Here is a 6,835-nt window from a genome sequence, read left to right as displayed (position 1 = left end):
TGATCCAGCTGCCTGGGCCTCCCAAAGTGCTGGGATTACAGGCATGAGCCACCACGCCTGGCCGATAGCATCCAAACTCTTAAGACTGTGATGATTATCTTTGTCATGTGTTAGAGTTTCCTGGTATGACACAATCTGACAATAGAATGCTGTTTACAGCTTTGGGCCCTGAATTCCATTTCAGCATGGAATTCTCCTTTCCACTTGCAGGTGGCGGGTAAAATCAAGCTTTAGTATGGCTGGTTACGGGAGCAGCTATATCAGCCACTACTTCATCATTCTTTGCAGGCACATGGGAGGGGGAAGAGTCTACTCAATGTGCCAGGACCCCAGAATCTCTGTCCCTAACTGCCCCTTCTTTTTTGAGCATTAACTTTGACCATTGGCTGGTAAGTTCACATTGCTGTAGTTGAGGCTAACTGGGTGGACATGACTTTGGGTCTTTTTTTTTCCTTTTTTTCGTTTGTTTGTTTTCAGACGAAGTCTTGCTCTTGTCCCCCAAGCTGGAGTGCAATGGCGCGATCTTGGCTCACTGCAACCTCCGCCTCCCGGGTTCAAGCAATTCTCCTGCCTCAGCCTCCCGATTACAGGTGCCTGCTGGGATTACGGGCGCCTGCTACCACGCCTGGCTAATTTTTGTATTTTTTTTAAGTAGAGACAGGGTTTCATCATTTTGGCCAGGCTGGTCTCGACCTTCTGACCTCAGGTGATCCGCCCACCTCAGCCTCCCAAAGTGCTGGGATTACAAGCGTGAGCTGCCACGACTGGCCTTTTTTCCCTTTTTTGAAGGGCACTTGATGGGCATACACCCTGGGCAGGCAACTGACACTGCCTTTACCTAGAGGAGGGCAGTGTTCCTACCATCCATCTCCTCTGCAAATGGAGAACATTGCTGTGGTCACTATGCCTGTGCAACAGGTTCCTTCTGCTCTGCAACCACCATCCTCAGTCTCAAGGGATTGCCTTTGAGGGCAGAATAGTGACTGCTGGGTTCCCGCGAGGTCAATGCTGTAAGAAAAAGTACAGATCATTTGGCTGATTCTGGGGACATGACAGGCCTCAGCTGATGTAGCAAGAACATACGCAAGTGACATCAGGAAACAGGTCAGGGTCGAAGAGTAAAGAACCTCTCACCCGCTCTTCCAGGTTCGGACAGAAAAAGCTTCAACAGCCTTTAGCAGCTGCCTAGGCCAGGCTCCATTCCACAAACCTACAATATTGAACGTATCACCACCACTACCCCTGTCCTCCATACCCAGCTATGGGAGACCTTGTTGGTGTCTCACTCTCTGACCGTGGCAAGGGAATTGCTCCTAGCTGGCCATTGCCACAAACTGCTGTGCTTTAGGGTGTGAAAGGAAAATAAATCTTGGGATCCCAAAACCACTGAGCCAAAGGAAAAAGTCAAGCTGGGAACTGTTAAGCAAACCCACCTCTCATTCTATTCCTACGAAGATTAAAAAGCTACATATGGCCAGGCACGGTGGCTCACACCTGTAATCCCAGCGCTTTGGAAGGCTGAGGCAGGTGGATCATCTGAGGTCAGGAGTTCGAGACCAGCCTGGCCAACATGGTGAAACCCTGTCTCTACTAAAAATACAAAAATTAGCCGGATGTGATGGTGAGCGCCTGTAATCCCAGCTACTTGGGAGGTTGAGGCAGGGAGAATTGCTTGAACTTGGTAGGTGAAGGTTGCAGTGAGTCAAGATCGTGCCAGTGCACTCCAGCCTGGGCAACAGAGGGAGACTCTTGTCTCAAACAAACAAACAAAAAAACAAAACTGCCTACCTCTCTCACAATTTGCCCACAAGGAAATTCCTTGTGAATAAAGGACAAACAGAACTCAAAGTCATCCCTCTGCTCACATGAGACAAATGCATATCTGATTGCTTCCTTTGCCCTATTGTTTCACTAAGCCAGACCAAGGCATACGTGACTATACCTCTACGCTTCTCTCATGAGTTAATTGTATATTCAGTGAAAGTCTAATCAGAAACTCAAAAGAATGCAATCATTTGTCTCTTACCTACCTATGACCTGGAAACTCTCTCCCCACTTCAAGTTGTCCTACTTTTCTGGACTGAACCAACATACATCTTACATAATTGATTAATATCTCATGTCTCCCTAAAATGTATAAAACCAAGCTGTGCCCCGACCACGTTGGGCACATGTTGTCAGGACTTCCTGAGGCTGTGTCATGGGTGCGTCCTTAACCTTGGCAAAATAAACTGTCCAAATTGATTGAGACCTGTCTCAGATATTTTTGGTTCACAGGGGGAATTTAGTTGGGAGAAATCAGGCCACAGCTACAAATGGCACAACCATGTTCCCATCCCCTGCATGGAAGGTGTGGAGGTGACCTGGCAGAATACTGAGCAGTCCTAGTATCCCCCAGGACTGGATTTGTGCTCTGGATATGGGGCCTTCCTTGCTTTCTGTTTGGAAAGAATACCACCTGCATATGAGCCCTCATGATAACCCAAGACCTGTGGGCACAGCAGTGTTCCCAGTCCCAGCCTCTGGTGCTTTTGACAAGACATTCCTGGGTATTCAGTACATAGATTTCACCATTTTATGCAGATTTTCCTCCTTTAATAGGTAGAATCTACAATCCACATGGGCTCAGATATCCTGAAGGGAATTGCCACAGGGACAGCCAAGGTTCTCACTGGGGAGGTTATAATGAACTCAGGTCATGCTGGATAACCACACAGCTTTGCACCCTTTTTGGCCAGCCAGGAGAGTAGCTAGATTCACTGGACAATATCCTCTGCTGTTTCTGGATGAATACCTTTGGCCAAGTCCAGAAGCCCAAAGCTACCACGGGAACATGCCTCATGGCTCCAGGCTACTCCTCTGCCTGAGCCTTGGGCTCTTTCCTCAGACTTCACATGGTCTCCATGTCCAGGTGGCTCAGGCCTCCATGGTGGGCTTTGTACTATGACTCCAGGCCTCCCTCCTTCTGCAGTGTCTCCTCCAGCATTGCCAACAATCATTGGAAATCCCATTATAAGCCCAGTTGATTTCTACTCCTGTTGGGCATGCTTATGTTTGATGAGCCCGTAGGTAAGGGGATGAACCTTGGAAAACCAAGTTGCGCTGTATTGGAAGCCCCTAGGGGCTCACTCCAGGCTCCTAGCAAACAGATAGCAGATGGATTCCAGAGAGGGTACCTTTCCCAAAAGCAGAAATGACTCTACCTGGCCTCTACATCCCATAGGGGCTCCAGGTGTCCTCAGTACTGCAAGCAATTCCCCCAGAGTCTAAGCTTGGACCTGTTTTTCTTTACTTACAAGACTAACCTCACAATTGCCTATACAAAAAGTGGAGTAGCAAGGTGGGGTTCTCCTTCTGGAGCACGCTCCATGGTGCTTCCTGCTGTGCCCTGGTTCCCTGCACCTCTCTCCAACGATGATGAGCGGTTGAACAACTCAATGCCTCATTCGGCTTCCACCTTCTGTTTGTGTGTTTCTCCAGTAAAGGCTTTTCTGAGCCCATGCTCAATGACTTTGTGGTATTTGCCTTCACTCAATGCCCACATCTCTTGCACCTTAGAGCTCTGTCCTCAGATCCCTTCTTTTCTCCATCTCACTACCTTGGTGATGGCTTTACAAATCATCTGAATGCCAATGATTTTTTTTTCTTTTTTTTTTTTTTTTGAGAGGGACTCTTGCTCTGTCACCCAGGCTGGAGTGCCATGGCCTGATCTTAGCTCACTGCAACCTCTGCCTCCCAGGTTCAAGCGATTCTCCTGCCTCAGTCTCCCGAGTAGCTGGGCTTACAAGTGCCCTCCACCACATCTAGCTAATTTTTGTATTTTTAGTAGAGATGGGGTTTCGCCATGTTGGCCGGGCTGGTCTGTAACTCCTGACCTCCACCTGCCTCAGCCTCCCAAAGTCCTGGGATTACAGGCGTGGGCCATCGCATGCTTGGCCCAGACTTTTTTTTTCTCATCGTTATTCCCCAAACAATACAGTATAACAACTAAGTATATGGCATTTACATTGTGTTAGGTGTTATAAGTAATCTAGAGATGATTTAATGTATACAGGAGGATGTGTGTCAGTGATATGCAAATATGTCATTTTACATCAGGCCTTAAGCATCTGTGGAGGGGTCCTGAAACCAATCCCCATGGAGACAGAGGGACAATTGTATATCCAGAATCTGATACTTTCCCACTGTCTCTGCTGAGATCCAAGCCACCACCATACCTCGCCTGAACAACAGTGGCAATCTCAACTGGCCTCCCCACCCCCACTTCTGCCCTCTAGTCAGTTATCAGCACTGAAGCCAGAGTGCACCTTTATTTTATTTTAATAATTTAAAAATCTTTTTGAGACAGGCACGTGCCACCACACCTGGATAATTTTTGTAGTTTTTGCAGAGAACGAGGTCTCACTATACTGCCCAGGGTGGCCTTGAACCAGAGTGCTCCTTTAAAAATAAGTCGGCTGGGCATGGTGGCTCATGCCTATAATCCCAGCACTTTGGGAGGCTGAAGCGGGTGGATCACCTGAGGTCAGGAGCTTGAGACCACCCTGGCCAACATGGTGAAACCCCACCTCTACTAAAAACACAAAAATTAGCAAGTTGTGGTTGTGCGTGCCTGTAATCCCGTCCACTTGGGAGGCCGAGGCAGGAGAACCGCTTGAACCTAGAGGTGGAGGTTGCAGTGAGCCGAGATTGCGCCACTGCACTCCAGCCTGGGCAACAGAGCAAGACTCCATCTCAAAATAAATAAATAAATAAATAAATAAATAAATAAATAAACAAACAAACAAAAAGAGTCAGCTGGGTGTGGTGGCTCATGCCTGTAATCCCAGCACTTTGGAAGGCCAAGGTGGGACAATGGCTTGAGCCCAGGAGTTTGAGACCAGACTGGTCAACATAGCAAGACTCCATCTCTACAAATAATAATAAAATTAGCCAGGCAAAGTGGTGCACACCAGTAGTCTCAGTTGCCCAGAAGACTGAGGTGGGAGGATCACTTGAGCCCAGGCGGTTGAAGTTGCAGTGAGCTGTGATTGCGCCATTGCATTCCAGCCTCCGAGACAAAGCAAGACCCTGTCTCAAAAAAAAAAAAAAAAAAAAAAAAAAGGAAACAAAATAAATAAATAAATAAAAATATGAATCATGGCCGGGTGCCTGTAATCCCAGCATTTTGGGAGGCTGAGGTGGGAGGATCCCTTGAACCCAGGTGTTTGAGGCTGCAGTGAGCTATGATCATACCACTACACTCCAGCCTGGGCAACAGAGTAAGATCTTGCTTTAAAAAAAAATGTGAATCAGATCATGCTACTCCTCTGCTTTCAAACTCTGCAAAGGCTCCCCCCTCACTCAGAGGGGAGCCAAAGTCCTTCCTGTGGCCTAGAAGGTTCTATGTGACCATCCTGACCTCTTACTTCCCTACCTCACCTACTACTTTGCCCTTTGCTTAGTCTGCTTCAGCCACTGGCTTCCTTGCTATTCTTTTAACACACCAGGCACATTCCACCCTAAGGCCTGAGCACTGGCTGTTCCCTCTACTGTGAACACTATTCCTCTGTTGTCCATATAGCTAACTCTCTTACTTCTCTTAGGTGATTTGCTAAATGCTTCTTTCTCAATGAGGCCCATTCTGACCTCCCAATTTAATACTCTAATCTACCCCTCTTACCCAGCTCTATTTATTTTACCATGGCATATATTATTTTATTTTTTATTTATTTTTATTTTTGGAAACAGGGTTTCTTCTGCCACCCTGGCTGGATTGCAGTGGCGTGCTCATGGTTCACTGCAGCCTCGACCTCCCAGGCTCAACTGATCCTCACTCATTAGCTTCCTTGAGTAGCTGGGACTACAGGCATGTGCCACCATGCCTGGCTAATTTTGTTTGCTTGTTTGTTTGTTTTTTTTTTGAGACGGAGTCTCGCTCTGTCACCCAGGCTGGAGTGCAGTGGCGCAATCTCGGCTCACTGCAAGCTCCGCCTCCCGGGTTCACGCCATTCTCCTGCCTCAGCCTCTCCGAGTAGCTAGGACTACAGGCACCTGCCACCATGCCTAGCTAATTTTTTGTATTTTTTTTAGTAGAGATGGGGTTTCACCGTGTTAGCCAGGATGGTCTTGATCTCCTGACTTCGTGATCCGCCCGCCTCGGCCTCCCAAAGTGCTGGGATTACAGGTGTAAGCCACTGCACCTGGCCAATTTTGTTTTTTTTTTTAAATGTATAGAGACAGAGTCTCCCCTATGTTGCCTAGGCTGGTCTGGAGCTCCTGGCCTCAAGTGATCCACCTGCTTCAGCCTCTCAAAGTACTGAGATTACAGGCGTGAGCCACTGTGCTTGGCCATGTATCACTTTGTAATGCAGCATTTAACTTATTTATCCTGTTGCCCCTGCTAGAAGATGGGCTCTACCGGGTCAGGGACCTTTGTGTTGTTCACTGATATATCTGAAGCACCTAGAACAGTGCCTAGCACTGAGTAGGTGCTCAATAAAAATGCACTGACAATGAATATCTGTTACTATATCTGCTTTGCCCCACACCCAAGTGTAAGACCCAGGGAATGGCAGATGTTCAGTAAACATCTGTTGCATGACTCAGTGGGTGAGTGAACGGATGAGTCAATGAATCAATCAAAGCCTGAGTGCTGAAAATGCTAAGTATCTTCATATATCCTTTAGGGGGAACATTTTCCTTTGTAAAGTTTTTTTTTTTTTTTTTTTTTTTTTTGAGATGGAGTGTGTCTTTTTTTTTCCCAGGCTGGAGTGCAGTGGCGCGATCTTGGCTCACTGCAACCTCTGCCTCCTGGGTCCAAGCGATTCTCCTGCCTCTGCCTCCTGAGTAGCTG

This window comes from Hylobates moloch, unplaced genomic scaffold, assembly GCF_009828535.3.
Source record: "Hylobates moloch isolate HMO894 unplaced genomic scaffold, HMol_V3 SCAFFOLD_9, whole genome shotgun sequence".
Classification (NCBI taxonomy): Eukaryota; Metazoa; Chordata; class Mammalia; order Primates; family Hylobatidae; genus Hylobates; species Hylobates moloch.
This window is presented reverse-complemented; position numbering follows the sequence as displayed.